The sequence below is a fragment of the Dendrobates tinctorius genome, unplaced genomic scaffold (assembly GCF_039654945.1).
Source record: "Dendrobates tinctorius isolate UK_male_01 unplaced genomic scaffold, ASM3965494v1 ptg000098l, whole genome shotgun sequence".
NCBI lineage: Eukaryota > Metazoa > Chordata > Amphibia > Anura > Dendrobatidae > Dendrobates > Dendrobates tinctorius.
Window position 1 is genome coordinate 35106840 of NW_027361766.1, and position 19259 is coordinate 35126098.

The 19259-nt window shown below is 42.0% G+C and overlaps 1 long non-coding RNA gene across 1 annotated transcript; it reads right to left on the bottom strand.

Annotated features, from left to right (window-relative positions):
- Positions 1 to 1889: 1889 nt before the first annotated feature.
- Positions 1890 to 16309, bottom strand: LOC141099201 (uncharacterized). Its single transcript, XR_012234452.1, has 3 exons — positions 16135 to 16309; positions 12836 to 12959; positions 1890 to 2139 (listed from the first exon to the last, which is right to left on the bottom strand). It is a non-coding gene; the product is annotated as an uncharacterized lncRNA (long non-coding RNA).
- Positions 16310 to 19259: the final 2950 nt, after the last annotated feature.

Below are 19259 nucleotides of genomic sequence, written 5' to 3' on the forward strand. Positions count from 1 at the left end.
TCCTCCACAGCGCTACGCATGCACACATACACACATCACCACGCATCTCTACACACGCACATACAACACACATACATACAAAAAACACATACAGCACCTCTCACCTCTTCGCATGTTCTCCCGCAGCTGAAGCATCACTGGCAGCTGGCAGCTTCCAGTCTCTGGCACAGCCGGCCGCTGAATGATTACATCATCCAGCGGCGCTGCTGTCTCTGTGAGAGGAAGCACGGGCAGGAAGCAGGATGGATCACTGCAGCTCCGCTCCACTGCAATTTTCTCTTGTAGGCAGCGAAGGTGCAGGAATCACTTCCCTGTCCGCCGTACATGAGGGAAATCTGGCCAGGGGCCCCCCAGAGCCTCGGAGCTGGATAAACAGGCCAGATTGCCCTCATTATTAGCCACCCTGCAAGGGCCCCCCTCCACCTCCGGGCCTCGGTGCAGCTGCACAGGCTGCACATTCGGTATGTCCACCCATGAACCTTCCTGTTAAATAGGACAATTGTACAAGCATTAAAAGGATTGGCCACTTCTCTTGTGAATGCAGCTTTTCACATGATCTGAGCAGCACTTCTGTCTCTACAATGGCTGCTGATGGAAGAGCATATGACCAAACCAGTGTAAAATACCTCAAAAAGGAAAGATCATATAACCTTTTGGACCAAGCCATTGGTCTGAAATTAAGGGTCATGCACTTTTCTTCTATTCACATAATACCCAATATCTATAGAAATTATCTAAATCTCATTTTATCCCCCTTCCCATACATTTTATATTTATCACTGTCTATATATTTAGGCCTTTGTCAGGGATATTGACATGTTGTGAATGTGACAATTGCATATAATAATTAGTTATGCTTAGGTGTTACTTATTTATCTATCTATGCATGGATTAGGTTAATGTAATCACCCCTTTTTACCACCTTTTTTATATTTCAGGTTTTTATTAATGGACGATATACCCTATGTCTCTAATATTGTTTTCAATGTATTACTAGATCAATTATATTTACTAAAGTGCATGGGTTAAATATTAATTTCAAAATAAGAAAACCAAACTAGCTTTTATATAAAACTGTAATATCCTGGATTTAAAGACTATCCAGCAGTATTGTAAATGAATGTTTGTTTGTTTTTTTTTACCTACATAGTAAAAGTATGTAAAACTGGTGCACAAAACTTAAAGACAAAAAGTCATATTGATACACAAGGGAACACTTGATAATTTAGCAAACACCATTGGTGCAAAAGCTTTGATTTATTCAAATTTAGTTTAGTAAACACTGCCATCTAGTGTTCACAATTCAATAACGTCATTAGAAATATCGAAGCAAAACTGCCAGATCCTCAAAAGATCATCTAAAAAAAAAAAGAAAAAAGTTAACTATTTGTTTCCAATGGGTAAAATTAATTGTATGACCAAGTTGTATGAAAGAGATGATAAAGTTCTTGTAGGATATAGATCAGGAAGGACAATAAGCGCAATAGGGTCTTACACAGATAAAAATTAGGAGTGTGTGAGCACTAGTGTTCCCCTAGTAGGATTGAATGGTCACAACAGCTATGAAAGCTTAAGGCAGCTGCAGACTCATGTCTTGGGGAACATCAAGGGTAAAATGAATTGTATGACTACATTGCATAAAAAAAGATGATAAAGTTCTCGTGAATTATTGAGTACTACAACCCCCCAAGGATCAATAGAGACATAAAATAACAGATGAATATTTAAAACTGAAAAAAAAATCATTTTCGAATATTAAGAGAGAAAGATTATCGCAAAATATATATTTTCTAATATGAAAAGAGATGCAAATTTAGAAGTTGATGAAGATTTTAACTCACCGGCCATTATCAATGTCAGATTTATTTATTGCATTCTATAGGCAATGTACAGCATATGAAATTTAGAGAGCAATATATATCGTTAAATGAAGCCAGCACTCATCACATCTGTAATCCTCGACTATACCGCTCTTTCAATCCAAATTCAGAAATGCCTTGATTGTTTATGCAGCTCTGTGTATTTTTCACATTGACAGAAAGGAAATAAGCGCATAAGTAAACTTCAGATAATCCCGTCCACTAGGGACATGCGTGTTGATGGATTAGTAGATTTTCGAGTTATTTTCAGGGCTGTTTACTATAAAGAGAAGAAGAATATTCCATTATACTCATTGTAGTGTAAATTTTGCAGTAAGAGGCTATTGTCAACAATATTTTTTTTCTTTACAACTAATGATATGTCTGCTATGCTGTGCAACAGATTGGCATATTATGTATGATCCACAGTGCAGAGATGCACCATATAAATCACATTGTTTCAGAAGTGCATATTCCCAGACAGACACAGGTCGTCGACACCACATATCTGTGAGTGCAAACTAGTCTCAGTATAGTTATCTGTACAGTACAGCACACAGAACTGCACCTTGTCTCGCCCGGTCACTCATTCTTGTCTATGCGCTTTCAACATTTGCTGTTCTCCCCAACCTTTTTATGCTGGAGAGCTATAGTCAGCTCTGAGAGAGGGTCATAAGCTACAACCAGATCTCCTCCCTGGAGTAGACACGCAAAGAGAAGGCTGACAGCACTTACTAAGTGTGGATGCCCGCTCTCGATCCAAGGAACCCACTTGGAAAAGTAGCAGCAGTCAAGGTGAATGAAAATAGCGTCCAATGCAGGTATAAAAATTCAAAGGAACTTTATTCCGCCAAATAGAGCACACAACGTTTCGACCAACAGATGTTTATCAAGTAGTCAAGTACTTGATAAAGACCTGTTGGTCGGAACGTTGTATGCTCTATATGGCGGAATAAAGTTCCTTCAAATTTTTATACCTGGATTGGACGTTCTCCTCCCTGGAGTAGTGACATACTGCTCCGGCATCCCTCAAAAGTAGCACTCCCATTACCGGTATAATGATAGCAAAAGCTATTCTAGAGAAATCGCATTGTTCACATAGCCTTACACCTACGGGTTCTCACCTCATCCCTATTCGGTATTTTCACATCAGGCACACAGACCATAACATCACATCCAGCTTTAAGCACCACCTTCAACTGGCATCATCATCCTATCTCCAGATTACTATACATAATTTATCTCAAAAAACCCCAATGCCGGCATATGCACAACCAGATATATTGTTCTGAATTGAGCTACTCACAAAAGTCACAATCTAGAGACCTTCTATTAATAGCTGTTTGCCAGACTTGGGCCTAATATGCCAAGTTGGATTACAGCCATGAGCCGCACATAATGGACCCCCAAGCCACTTGTGGCGCTTGATCCACAGGTTGTAGACTCCTGCTATATTTGGTCATTCCAGGATACAACATGACTGGAATAAACTTAACATTTTTTTTGTGGGCTGCACATGTTTTAATAAGATAAATCACATCAATGACATGAAGAATTATGGCAGAGAAAGTAATATGGAAAAATCAAGTAGAGATGTGCGAATATATTCAACTGGAACTCAATTTTACTTGAATGTTTGAAAAATTTGCATAAGCCAAAATAGTTATTTTTTTGTAGTTCACTGCCATATGGATTTAGCAAAATGGCGGGCATTAGACTTATTTTACTGAAACGTAAGGAGCCATAGAAGGGTGAAAGAATGTATAAAAACTTATACTCACCTTGCCGCTTACCTCACCGACTCCTTTGCTCTTCACTTTCCCCTGTCCGATCTTTGTCACAGCTTCTTGTCTCGATTGCTGAGCTCTGAATCCACACTGTGAAGTTGTGACCATCATGAGTTTGTGCAGCACCTTTCTGGGGACCTCAACACAGTTCTGGCTTAGCATGAAATGGCTCTGGGATTAAGTGCTCTCGTGTCGATGATCACAAGATATGACGATGACTAAAAGGATGACTTTGAGGAGCAAAGGAGCCAGAGAAATGTACAGTAAGGTGAGTAAAAAGATTTTTCTTCCTATCACATCTTTACAGACCCCAGAGGATAATAATGTACATTAAATTTGCAGAGAATAAGTTCTCTGCAAATTGAATTTCCTCACAAACAGGCAAAATTACATTTTGCCTATCCACTCATCTCCAATAGCATGCTTATATACAGTATGTGACAATTCCCCGTTCACTTTGTTTGGCTTGTCATCGAGAGCTCCCATAAGTGTGCTGTCTTTTCTTGCTTGTGTGTATTTTAGGGAGCAAATGGAGGAGAGAATAGTTTGGGTAAGGCCGATGTCACACTTGTGTTGAATACAGACGAATGCTATGCGACAAAACATCGCATAGCACTCGGACCACTGTTAATCTATGGGGCAGCTCCCATCACCGTTTTTTTTTCTTGCCCGTATTCTATGTGCGAGAGAAATCGCAGCATGCTGCGATTGGCACCGAAACTCGTCCGAGTCTCGGCTCACTCGCACCCATATAAGCCTATGGGTGCGAGTGACACAGCGCACATCACTTGGCTATCATCCGAGTGCTGTGCGATATACGCTGACCCCGGCAATGGAGGAGATGGAGTAATTAGTTTCTCTGCCTCCTCCGCAGCTGTGCTCCGCTCCTCTCTGTGAGAGGCTTGGGACACAGTTGCATGACACTCGGCTCCCGCTCGCAGCAAAGTTGGAACTGCAGGTCATTAGCATATAGCATCTGACGCTCTCGCATTGGATACCATACGTTAGTGTGACCCCGGCCTAATTCAGCAGGTGCAGTGTTCTTTAAGCAAGCAGGCTGCCAAATATGCTGCTGCCCCTGGTCATGGTGATCACTTACGCAGTACAGATGATGATTTTTTTGACTAACATACAAAAAAGATACAAAATGAAGAGACTCCAGCTCCACACACAGTGATTCTTTATTCACATAAGCAATATGGAGGAGATACATTGCGATACAAATTCACATGACCCGCATCACCACATTTCAGATGTCTGAATGCCTTAATCATGATTTGAAAGTGTAGATTTAAAAAAAAATGTTTCTCTTATGAGAACTTGAAACGGTAAGCCGTGAACACCCTATTTTATAGGTATTGATGACCTTCACGGTGTGACTAAGCTTACTCACAATTGTAATCATAGTACATCGCTGTTACAGAGTCCGCCTCTTCTCACCATCTCCATTTTCTAAATCACATGAAAAATGGATACTTATTTAAATCCAAAGGAACATCAATTTCCTTATATACATATTTTCTTCTCCTAATTTGTTTTCTGGTTAGATCTTGTGGAAACTATCCTGTGCTTGTATTGTTTCACGGTTTCTATTTTCCTGATTATGGTTGTTTTTATCATTCATATGCCAACTTTTAATGCAGATCATTATCTACCAGCACTGATTATGAATTATACCCATATTAAAGGCTTTGCTCAGGACTTTAACCCTTTTACCCCCTAGGGTGTTTTGCAAGTTCATGACCGGGCCAATTTTTACAATTCTGACCACTGTCCCTTTATGAGGTAATAACTCTGAAACACTTCCATGGATCCCGGTGATTTTGACATTGTTTTCTCATGGCATATTGTTCTTCATATTAGTGGTAAAATTTCATTCATATAACTTGCGTTTATTTGTGAAAAAATGGAAATTTGGCAAAAATTTTGAAAATTTCGCAATTTTCCAACTTTGAATTTTTATGCCCTTAAATCACAGAGATATGGCACACAAAAAACTTAATAAGTAACATTTCCCACATGTTTACTTTACAGCAGCACAAATTTGTAACCAAAATTTTTTTTGTTAGGAAGTTATAAGGGTTAAAAGTTGACCAGCGATTTCTTATTTTTGCAACACCATTTTATTTTTACGTACCACATCACATTTGAAGTCACTTTGAGGGGTCTATATGATAGAAAATACCCAAAAGTGACACCATTCTAAAAACTGCACCCCTCAAGGTGCTCAAAACCACATTCAATAAGTTTATTAACCCTTCAGGTGCTTCACAGGAATTTTTTGAATGTTTAAAATATGAACATTTAACTTTTTATCACAAAAAAATTACTTCAGGTCCAATTTTTTTTTATTTTACCAAGGGTAACAGGAGAAATTTGACTGCAAAAGTTATTGTGCAATTTGTCCTGAGTACGCTGATACCTGATATGTGTGGGGGGAACCACTGTTTCGGCGCATGGCAGAGCTCAGAAGGGAAGGAGCGCCGTTTGACTTTTTGAATGCAAAATTGGCTGGAATTCAGATCAGACGCCATGCGCCATGTTAGGTTTGGAAAGAACCTGATGTTCCAAAACTGTTGAAACCCCCCACAAATGACATCATTTTGGAAACTAGACCCCCCAATGAACTTATCTAGATGTGTGGTGAGAACTTTGAACCCCCAAGGGCTTCACAGAAGTTTATAATGTACAGCCGTACAATTAAAAAATCATATTTTTTCCACAAAAATGATCTTTTCACCCTCAATTTTTATTTTTCCAAGGGTAACAGGACCCCAAAAGTTATTGAGCAATTTCTCTTGAGAATGCTGATATGCCATATGTGGGGGTAAACCAATGACACCAATTTGGAAACTAGACCCCCCAAGGAACTTATCTAGATGTGTGGTGAGAACTTTGAACCCACAAGGGCTTCACAGAAGTTTATAACGCCTGGGCGTGAAAATAAAAAAATCATATTTTTTCCACAAACATGATCTTTTAGTCCCCAATTTTTTTATTTTCCCAAGGGTAACAGGAGAAAATGAACCCCAAAACTTGTTGTCCAATTTCTCCTGAGTACGGTGATACCACATATGTGGGAGAAAACTACTGTATGGAGACACGTCGGGGCTCGGAAGGGAAGTAGTGACGTTTTGGAATGCAGACTTTGATGGAATGGTCTGCGGGTGTCATGTCGCGATTGGAGAGCCTCTGATGTGCCCAAACTGTTGAAACTCCCCACAAGTGACCCCATTTTGGAAATTAGACCCCCCACGGAACTTATCTAAATGTGTGGTGAGCACTTTGAACCCCCAAGTGCTTCACAGAAGTTTATAACGCCTGGGCGTGAAAATAAATAAATCATTTTTTTTCCACAAAAATGATATTTTTGTCCCCAATTTTTTATTTTCCTAAGGGTAACAGGAGAAATTGGACCACAAAAGTTGTTTTGCAATTTGTCCTGAGTAGGCTGAGACCCCATGTGTGGGGGTAAAACACTGTTTGGGTGCATGGCAGAGCTTGGAAGGGAAGGAGCAACATTTGACTTTTTCAACGCAGAATTGGCTGGAATTGAGATCAGACACCATGTTGTGTTTGGAGTGGAACTGATGTGCCCAAACAGTGGAAACCCCCCAATTCTAACTCCAACCCTAACCCCAACACACCCCTAACCCTAATCTCAGCCCTAACCCTAGCCCTAACCCTAATGGGAAAACGGAAATACATTTTTTTTACTTTTATTATTTTTCCCTAACTAAGGGGGTGATAACGGGGGGTTTGATTTACCATTTATGGCGGTTTTTATGTTTGTCAGTTGTCATATGCTAAAAGACGCTTTTTATTGTAAAAATAGTTTTTGCATCACCACATTTTGAGAGCTATAATTTTTCCATATTTTGACCCACTGAGTCATGTGAGGACTTATTTTTTGCGGGATGAGTTGATGTTTTTATTGGTATCATTTTCGGGCACGTGACATTTTTTGATCGCTTTTTATTCCAATTTTTGGGAAGCAGAATGAGCAAAAACCAGCATTTCAAGAATTTCTTTTGGGGGGGTGCGTTTACACTGTTCCGCGTGCAGTAAAATTGAAAAGGCGGTTTTATTCTTCGGGTTAGTACGATTACAGCGATACTTCATTTTTGTCTTTTTTTATGTTTTGGAGCTTTTATGCAATGAAAACAATTTTATATAAAAAAATAATTATTTTTGTATCACTCTATTCTATGAGCTATAACTTTTTTTATTTTTTCGCTGATGATGCTGTGTCATGGCTCGTTTTTGGCAGGACAAGATGACGTTTTCAGCGGTATCATGGATATTTATATCCGTCTTTTTGATCGCACGTTATTGCACTTTTTGTTTGGCGGTATGATAACAAAGCATTATTTTTTGCTTTGTTTTTTACTTCTATTTTTTAAGGGGTTCGCTAAAGGGGTTAACTAATGAGACAGTTTTATAGGGCGGGTCGTTACGGTCACGGCGATACTAAATATGTGTACTTTTATTGTTTTTTTTATTTCCAAAAATTGAATTTATTAGGGGATATTTTTTTTTAATTTATTTAGCGATTTTTTTGTAAATTATTTCTACACTTTTTTTTTTTTTTTACTTTATTATACTGTCCCAGGGGGGACATCACTGTCATGTGTGAGATCGCTGATCTGACACATCACAGATCGCTATGACAGATCAGCGATCTCACACAGGCACTGCTGCAAGCTTCCTCATGTCTGCGCTTTGCAGGCACTGAGGAAGCCGGCTCCCTGCAGGCCCCTGAAGGTCCCCGCTGCCATATTGGATCCGGGGACCTGCAGAAAAGGATGCCCCAGGAGCAGCGCAGCACATCGCGCTGCTCGGGGGTCTCAGGGAAGCACGGATGGAGCCCCCTCCCGGCGAATGCTTCCCTAAACCCCCGGTACACTGCGATCGTGTTAGATCGCACTGTGCCATGAGTTAATGTGTCGGGGGCGGTCCGTGACCACCCCTGACACATAGTGCCGGGTGTCAGCTGTGATAATCAGCTGACACCCAGCCGCGATCAGCGGCGCTGCCCCCGTGAGTGCAGCTGATCGCGCTAGATGTACTATCCCGTCCATGGGCATATGGGCCCGGGTCCCATGGACGGGATAGTACGTCAGATGGCAGAAAGGGGTTTGCTGACCTATTCTTACAGTAGGTAATCAATATTGCATTGGTGGGGGTCTGACTCTTGACTCTCCAGTCGAATAATACCAACTACTTTTTCCTACAGGACTGCATTGCAGCTGTGCCCACCCTTATTGTTTGAAAGTTTTAGACTGCTCATGAGAACAGAGAAAACTGGTAAACATCTAATTAAATAACTCCAATGCAAAGTATTATCATTTTTATTCAACAGATCATAAAAGTTAGTCAGATCTCTGCTGATGCTAGGGATGAGCGAATAGCTTCAGATAAGAGCTTATCCGAATAGCTATAGCGCTTATCGAATAGCTGCATCGGGAACCCGGATACCTGGAATGCTCTCAATGATCAGCTGTTCGGTGCCACAGCTGCCTGTGTAGCGGTTATTTCACTGTCACAATACATGTATGTGGAGCGCCCCACAGAGCCGTGGGGTACTCAGTAATGGGCTGGACGGTTCTTAAAGGGCATGTCACGGCAGCAGTGACCCGGTCCGTGGCCCTGGTTGTTCAGTAAAATTAATAAATGATGATGATGTCAGGGTAGTTTGTAGGGGAAATAGTTTGTGATGCCACTGGTGGTATTTGGCAAGGGTAGCCGGCTCTGCAATGCAGATCCTCTGGGATGGTGTTAGGGCAGTATTGATGGTTATGCTCTCCACGGGTAGAGCTATGTCCCAGGGCAGTTAGGATGTTAAAAGCGATGATAGTGGCTGTTGTGATGAGCATGGTGCAGGGCTGGTGAGACGTGAGTCACTCAGATGACACAGCAGGGTGCAGTTTCCAATGCTTCACTCACAGTTCACTTGTGCACAGATGCTCGCTTAGTGCCGTGTCCTCTAGGTGAGGGGTCCAGCAAACTCCCAGATAGATTGGAGTACACCTCTCCAGGACTCCCTTCTGTGTGCTACCTTCCTTGCAATCTCACTGTGCTGGTTTCTGCTCTCGTGCCCAGCAACTTCACAAACAGTGTCACCAAGCCAGCAGCTGCGGACCTTGTCAGGCGACATCCTCTGAGTCCTCTTGCTCCTATATAGCTGCCTTTTTGGTGAATGAATGTGGTGTTAGAGTCCTGGGTAGTGCTCCCTCCTTACCTGAGAGTGGGATACCACACCTCTGGATGAGGTGCAGTACCTCTGTGGTTACTGGACCCTCAGGGGTGCCACATTCCCCCATTAAACACAGCACGTCTGCAGGCTGGAACAAAGTAAAAACAGATGTTACAGAGAAACACAAAATTTTCTGAAATGAATTTCAACAGGGTAAAAAATCTGAATAAATAACTCTTCTTCCCATTATGGGAGGTACTTTATACCTAAACGTTACAAATAAACACAATCTTTATAAATATATGTTTAATAACACTATCCTCACTATTGAAAACTATCTGAGACATGGATTACAAGCATAGAAAACTAGCAAAATATTAAATACTAGATTATGGCCCGATGCTATCGCATCGGGAGGATGCGATAGCATCACACCTCTTGCCATGTTAACCCTCAACACACACACTCCTCTCACCTTTCACCATCTCCACTCACTCTTTCACTCCACATACGACCCCTTCTCTCACTCCGTCTCTCATACTCACGCCGTCATCGCCGCTGCTCCACGATCCCCGACATCTTTTTCTGCCGGCGCCATCCTGGATCCAGACGTTGTCCACGCCGGCGACATGTTCTTGTGGCGATGCCATCTTGAGTATCATGAAATCCCGCGATACTCAAGATGGCGTCGCCGGAAGAACATGTCGCCGGCGTGGACGACGTCGGGATCCAAAATGGCGTCGGCGAAATCTCGCGAGTTTTCGCCGACGCCATTTTGGATCCCGACGTCCTCCACGCCGGCGACATGTTCTTGCGGCGACGCCATCTTGACTATCGCGGGATTTCGCCGATCCAAATTGGCGTCGCCGCAAGAACATGTCGCCGGCGTGGAGGACGTCTGGATCCAGGATGGCGCCGGCGGAAGAAGATGTCGGGGATCGTGGATCAGCGGCGATGACGGCGTGAGTATGAGAGACGGAGTGAGAGAAAGGGTGGTATGTGGAGTGAAAGAGTGAGTGGACGTGAGTGGAGATGGTGAAAGGTGAGTGGAGTGTGTGTGTTGAGGGTTAACATGGAAAGAGGTGTGCGGTGACGTCACCGGTTACAACTGGACGGAAGTTGTTACAACCGGAAGCTGCTTAGGGCATTTATTATTATAGATAAATTATTTGCAGTTGAAGTGCCCCACAGGGCCGTGGAGTACTCTGTACCGGGTCAGATGGTTCTTAAAGAGGATGTCACGGCAGCAGTGACCCGGTCCGTGGCCCTGGGCGTCCAGTAAAATTAATAATTGATGATGATGTCAGGGTAGTTTGTAGGGGAAATAGTTTGTGACGCCACCTGTGGTATTCGGTAAGGGTAGCCAATGCTGCAATGCAGATCCTCTGGGATGGTGTTAGGGCAGCAAAGATGGATAAGCTCTCCATGGGTAGAGCTGTGTCCCAGGGCAGTTAGGATGTTAAAAGCAATGATAGTGGCTATTGTGGTGAGTTCAGTACAGGGTAGGTGAGATGTGAGTCACTCAGATGACACAGCAGGGTGCAGTTTCCAATGCTTTACTCACAGTTCACTTGTGGACACATGCCCGCTTTGTGCCGTGTTCTCCAGGTGAGGGGTCCAGCAAACTCCCAGATAGATTGGGACACACCTTTTCAGGACTCCCATTTGTGTGCTTCCCTCCTGGCTGTCTCACTGTGCTGGTTTCCACTCTCCTGCTCAGCACCCTCACAAACAGTGTCCCCAAGCCAGCAGCTGCGGACCTTGTCGGGCGACGTCGTCTGAGTCCCCTTTCTCCTATATAGCTGCCTTTTTGGTGAAGGAATGTGGTTGTGGCTGAGTTACGTACAGCTACCCCAGCCTCCGACTTGCTAGCTGAGTCTTGTAGTCCTCCACTAGTCTTAGGGACCAGCTCCCCCACAGCGACCTGGTCCCTCCACTTCTGGATACAGGCTCCACAGATGGCTTCCGCACTTCTCGTTACCCAAGGACTCCTTCTGTCCTCCCAGGAGCTTCCTTCAGTCTACCCTCACAACTCTTTTTCCAGCTCTCCCTACTGCACTCCTTCTCCTTCTGTCTTCTCACATTCTCACTAATTCTTCTCAGACTCTGTCAGCCCTCACTCCTTCTCTCACTCCCCTCTAACTGACTGACTGACTCTTTCCAGAACAATCTTCTTACCTCAGAACTAACTCCTCCCACTAACTGTCACTCCCTTAAGCTCCGCCCCTTCTCTACCTTCCCCACTCACTCCCTAACACTCTTTCCTAGCCAGCCTGGGATTAGGCCATACTCCCTAAGGGAACACCCAGATACCCTGGTGTATTTTGAGTGGAGTGTTAGAGTCCTGGGTAGTGCTCATTCCTTACCTGAGAGTGGGATACCACACCTCTAGATGAGATGTAGTACCTCTGTGGCGACTGGACCCTCAGGGTTGCCACATATGGAGAGCCCAAAAACAATTTCTCCATACATGTGTTGTGACTGTCACTGAAGCTATTCAATCAACCCTAGCTGACACCATTATAGTATAGAGCATATAAAAATTTGATAAATGCTTTTCAGCAATTAAAAATAAATGTATCATGGAAATGTATTGATCCCCATAGAAATTTTAGTCAATGTGCCCTTATTTTATAAGAGAAAAAAGAGAGACAAGAGTAAATAGTGGAATACACTATAGGGTATAGGAAGATAGGTGATATCTATACTGCTGGCAAAAAAGGAAAAAAAATTGTGTATCCAGCCTAAAAAGTACCTTATTTTTAATCAAAAACAGTACAAGTAAGAAGTGCTACTATTATTCATAGAAGGTGTTATAGTTAAAAATGTTCTTGGAAATGTTCTGAAATTCATTACTTTTTAAGGGGATTCATATGAGTAATTAAATCCAAAAATTATCACATTTTGCAGATTGTTCATTGTGACTTCTACCAGTATTAATCTCAAAACTCCAAACCTAGAGGAGACAATTTAAAAATAAATAACTCTCTTACTGTCGTGCTGAGCTCTTCGGAACCTGGTAGTTACTTTTACAGTGTGAGTGTCAGAACGAGGCTCCATAGATTTTCATTGTAGACTTCAGACTCACACATAAAGTGTGAACATAAAGTGACACCACTGAGAAGCGAAAGAAAAGAATAGTGTTGGAAACTGAAGAGAGCAGCAGTATGTGATTATTGTAATACACTCACACTAAATTACATGCATATATACACATCTGATAAAAAAATATAGATGTGATTGATTCTTTAATGACCATGACTAAATACAAAGGTTGGCTTCTTGAAGCATATATTGTAACTAGAGTAAGAAAATGAAAAACATTAAATTAACCCCTTTCTGACCTCGGATGGGATAGTACTTCCGAGGTCAGATCCCCCGCTTTGAAGTGTGCTCTGGCGATGAGCCCGCATCAAAGCCAGGACATGCCAGCTGTTTTGAACAGCTGACATGTGTCCACAATAGGTACAGGTGGAATCGCGATCCACCCATGCCTATTAACTAGTTAAATGCTGTTGTCAAACGCTGACTGCGGCATTTAGCAAGTGCTTCCGGCCGCCGGGCGGGAAATACATGCATCACTGACCCCCGTCATGTGATCGGGGGTCAGTGATGCATTGGCATAGCAACCAGAAGTCTCCTGGAGACCTCTATGGTTGTTGATGCCGGATTGCTATGAGTGCCACCCGATGGTTGGCACTCATAGCAATTGCAGTAATTCAGCTACATATAGGCAATCTGCTCATCGCCTATATGTAGCAGAGCCGATCAGGCTATGACAGCTTCTAGTCTCCCATGGAGGCTATTGAAACATTCCAAAATTAAAAAAAAAGTTTTTAAAAAAAGAAAACAATAAAAATATATAAAAGTTTAAATCACCTCCCTTTCGCCCCATTCAAAATAAAGCAATAAAAAAAATCACACATAGACATATTAGGTATCGCTGCGTTCAGAAACGCCCAATCAATCAATTAAAACAGAGGATTAACCTGATCGCAAAATGCATAGCAAGAAAAATATCAAAACCCTCAGAATTACGTTTTCTTGGTCGCCGCGACATTGCATTAAAATGCAATAACGGGCGATCAAAAGATCGTATCTGCACAAAAATGGTATCACTAAAAACACCAGCTCGGCGCGCAAAAAATAAGCCCTCAACCAACCCCAGATCAGGAAAAGTGGAGACGCTATGGGTATCAGAAATGGCGCCATTTTTTTTTCTAACAAACTTTGGAATTTTTTTTTCACCTCATAGATAAAAGAGAACCTACACATGTTTGGTGTCTATGAACTCATAAGGACCTGGAGAATCATAATGGCAGGTCAGTTTTAGCATTTAGTGAACCTAGCAAAAAAGCCAAACAAAAAACAAGTGGGAGAGTGCACTTTTTTTTTCAATTTCACCACTTGGAATTTTTTTCCCGTTTTCGAGCATGAGTCATGCTAAAACCAATGATGTCTTTCAAAAGGTAAACTCGTCTCGCAAAAGATAAGCCCTCACATGGCCATATTGATGGAAAAATAAAAAAGTTATGGCTCTGGGAAGAAGAGGAGCTAAAAACGAAAATGCAAAACCGAAAAAAGCTGGGGTCATTAAGGGGTTAAATTGAATTAGAAAACTGTTAAGTTTTGACTCTTATAAGAGTACATAAAGTGTACTAATATAACCAATGTGTTATTCTTATACCTATGACTTATTGTTCCATTAATGATTTTGCTGGAGCACAGCAGTCCCTTAATTCAACCAACATGGGAGTGTCGAACATTGACCATCACTGTTTAAATAACTGCGACTTATTCTGAGAACATGCCATAAGAAGAATTTTATAGAAATCTCCCAAAAATCTTTGCAGAATTTGGTAAAGAACAGGCATTAAACTATGTCTACTGATGAGTTATTTGAGTTTCTGGTCATCGTATTAAGTAACTCTGTTGGGATAAGGTTTGAGGGTTTTTCATGCAACAAGCCAGATGATCCAGGTAAAATTCAACTAATTTTATCAATACCCAAAATATGTCTTAACACATTTCTCTTGATTGGGAAGTCATCCAGCATCAACCACAATAGTCAAAAACAAAACACTGTTATTTTTATAGTCATTTTGGCTGATCAGTCTATTGGTGGGAAAGGATGTACATAATAACTTTGTAGCATAACTAAATATTGCATTTAGCAGGGGAAGAGTCCTGAGGAGATCATTTGCATATTCCCAGTGCCTTCTGGGTTAAGTGAAGAGTCTCCGCGAGCTCAGCGATCACTGGATTTTGGCCGTTGCAGCTGAAAAGAGGAAATCGGTAAACCAGGGGAAGAGTCCTGAGGAGATCATTTGCATATTCCCAGTGCCTTCAGGGATAAGTGAAGAGTCTCCACGAGAATTTTGGCTAATTTTTCATCATTTTGAAATCTCTATAAGGCTACTTTCACACTTAAGTTTTTTTGCTGTGTGTTTTTTGCGCACACAAACACATGAAAAACGCATCATGCGTTTGTGTGCATTTTTTTGTGGGTTTTGGTGCATTTTTTTGCGCATGCGTGCGCATTACAATGCACACGTATGCACACCCATAGACTATAATGGGTGTTTTACTGTAAAAAAACGCATTGCGTGCACATGCGTTTTTTGGGGGCAAGTCGGACGCACAAAAAATGCAGCAGGATGCATTTTGTGCACCCGAGCGCACACTACAAAAAAACGCATGCGCATACAAATGGGTACAAACGCATGTGTATTTGCACCTATGCGCACCCATGTTAAAGTATAGGGAAAAAAACGCATGCTTTTTTTGCGCTAAAAAACAGCGCAAAAGAACGCAAGTGTGAAACCAGCCTAAGGCCGGAGTCACACTGGCGAGGAATACGGGAGAGTGAGAGGCGCAAAAAGCACGCATTAGACACGGACCAATGATTCTCTATGGGGTCCCTCGCACCAGGCGTATATTTCTCCTCCGTATCCTACGCTCCGTGCCACTCGCAGCATGCTGCGATTGTCAGCATACTATGCCCGTAGTACGCCAATGCAAGTCAATGGGTGCACAAAAAATACGGATTACACACGGACCACACATGTGACTTGGGAGAAATACGCACCAGGTGTCTTTTAGAAACCCTGTCATAGGGCTCCATTATATGTCCATTTTGCAAGCCTGCGAGAAAATCTCACCATACGGATGCCATACGGATTACATACGGATGCTTACATGCGCAAAATACGCGACCACACCTTGATTACGGATGACATACGGAGCACTGTTTAGGGGGCATTCATCCGTATTACACATGTAAAATACTGACCGTATTTTGCGCAGGTTAGTGTGACTCCAGCCTTACAATATGGAAGAGGCCAGGAGCCATTTGATGAGCTGCATTTCTTGCTACATGTTTACAGACTTGAATAATAGAATATCACACTGGCGCTAATCCACGTGAACAGAGAGGGAAGGTCCAATATTCCCAGATGCAGCTGGTGAACAACAGACTCTGTGCTGGTGCCTGTTTAAAAAAGCAAAAGCTGATAGAAAAGAGAATACACCGCGCTATACTGGGAATTATAAAGCAAAAATACTCACTTGTAGATAAATGGAAAAATCACATGGTAATAGGTATATAGCAGTGTCCTGAGGCTATCCACTTTGGCTTTGCCTTTTTAAAACTGCTGGTAGAAATAAGTAACAGAATTAATGACAGGTACACCCCTTAATGGGTTAAAGAAGCAATCAGCTGAACTGAACTTACTCACACTGATGTATCAGAACCAAATGAGCAGCATACTGTGAATAAACCGTTGCTTAGATGTTGTTAGTGGAATGATGTATCCTGATTAGCATATGGATAGTAAGATACTGATTGAAAAACAAATAATAAAAATTAATAAATAATAAAAAAAAATATATATATACCACAGAGGACGGTCAATAGGTAAGTCAAAAATGGGGAACAGGTGCTAACCTTGCTGGATACTAAATGCCCTCAGTATGGTTAAAAAACCGGTGGCTCAGTGGTTAGCGCTGCAGCCTTGCAGCGCTGGGGTCCTGGGTTCGAATCCCACCAAGGACAACATCTGCAAGGAGTTTGTATGTTCTCCCCGTGTTTGCGTGGGTTTCCTCCGGGCACTCCGGTTTCCTCCCACACTCCAAAGACATACTGATAGGGAATTTAGATTGTGAGCCCCATCGGGGACAGTGATGAAAAATGTGTGCAAACTGTAAAGCGCTGCGGAATATGTTAGCGCTATACAAAAATAAAGATTATTATTTATTATTAACCTAGTCCTGTGTAGACACACATGGAGGCACAAATCCTGCAAAGTAGATAAACATCAGTGACAGCTTGTGCCCGCTATCAAGGTGCTGGAGTGTGAGGCACTTACTTTGACAGGCCAGTGACCGGTGAAGCAGGCTCGCGTGCTTAGCGTGGGGGTTACAGCTGAAACTGCTGATCCATGGAGCAGTGAAAGCTGCCGCTGCCTCGTGCGCTCCGGCCGTGAGCAACGCTGAGGAGATCGGCGGCACAAAGCCACTTGTGAGCCACCGTCCTTCCCCTAGTGTGACGTCACGCTAACCCCGCCCCCACCACACGCTGATCTCCTCAGCATTGCTCACGGCCAGAGAAAGAGAAACCAAACACAAACTAAAATGTTTCTATACTAATGCACAAAGCATGGGCAACAAACAAGGAGAACTGGAACTACTAACAGGAAAAGAAATATGATGTCATTGGAATCACTGAAACTTGGTGGGACGATACACATGATTGGAATACAAGGCTAGAAGAATACAACTTATTTGCAAGAAACAGACTTGATAAACGAGGAGGAGGTATTGCATTGTATGTTAGAAATGAGTATATCTGCACAGAGATTGAAGCTTCAGAGACTGGGAGTTCTGTGGAAACTGTTTGGGTATGAATACAAGGACAGAACAATGGAAAGGACACCATTGTAGGCATTTACTACAGGCTGCCTGTGCAAGCTGAAGATATGGATGAACTCTTTATGCATCTAATTGCCAAGTTCTCCCAAAAATATGACATAGTTATCATGGGAGATTTCAACTATCCAGACATTTGTTGGGAATCTCTCTCAGGCAAAACTAACAGGTCAAGGAAATTCTTATCCTCTCTTGCTGACAACTTTATCTTTCAAAAGGTAGGGGAGAAAACAAGGTGATCTGCTACCTTGGATCTAATCCTTATAAACAGGGAGGAAATGGTTGAGGAGGTAAAAGTGGCTAGGACCCTAGGAGGTAGCGACCATGCTATTTTAGAATTTTGGATAACTAGAGGAGGAAAACCTGTGAAGACTCACACGTCAAGGGTAGATTTCAGAAAGGCAGATTTTAAGGGATTCAGAAAGAGAATTGGAGGGATCCAATGGCTGGATATCCTTAAAGACAAAAATGTCCAGGAAGGATGGGAAATCTTGAAAAAAGAAATTCTCAAAGCACAATTACTAACAATTCCGAAAAGAGGGAAGAATAGGAAGCATTTAAGGAAACCAGGATGGATGAACACAGAACTTAAGCACATGCTAAAAAGGAATAAAGAAATGTTTATAAAATGGAAAGAGGGAGGCATACCTAAAGAAGAATATAATGCTGTCTGCAGAACTTGCAGGGCACAAATCAGATTTACTAAAGCTGATAATGAATTGAGGCTTGTAAGAGACATCAAAAGCAATAAAAAAGGATTTGGGGGATATGTCAAAAGTAAAAGAAAAGTCAAAGATGCTATACGATTTTTACCGGATGAAAATGATGAAATGGTAAGACAGGAAGTTGAGAAGGCTGAAATTTTAAATTCCTATTTTGCATCTGTTTTCTCTCAGAAAGGAAATGTAACATCAACTGTTCTTCACTGTCCTATTAAGGGAATAGAATAATCCAGGATATCTATAAACAGAAAGATAGCGAGGAAACACATAGCTAACCTAAATGAATTCAAGTCTCCAGGTCCAGATGAATTACACCCCAGACTACTGAAGGAGATAGCAGAAGAAATTTTTGAATCCCTCTCCATAATCTTTGAAAATTCTTGGTGAACAGGAGAAGTCCCAGAAGACTGGAGAAGAGCAAATGTTATTCCTATCTTCAAAAAGGGGAAGAAGGTGGACCCAGGCAACTATAGGCCGGTGAGTCTGACTTCTATACCAGGAAAACTCTTTGAACAAATTATCAAACAACATGTATGTCAGTACCTGGATAAGAATGAAGTGATTAAACAGAGTCAGCATGGGTTTGTAACTAATAAGTCATGTCAGACTAACTTAATTTCCTTCTATGACGGAATCACTGATTGGGTGGATCAGGGAAATTCTGTAGATATAGTATATCTTGACTTCAGCAAAGCATTTGACAAAGTCTCTCACACAATCATTATTGAAAAAATGACTAGGTATGGAATGGACAAGGCAACTGTTAGGT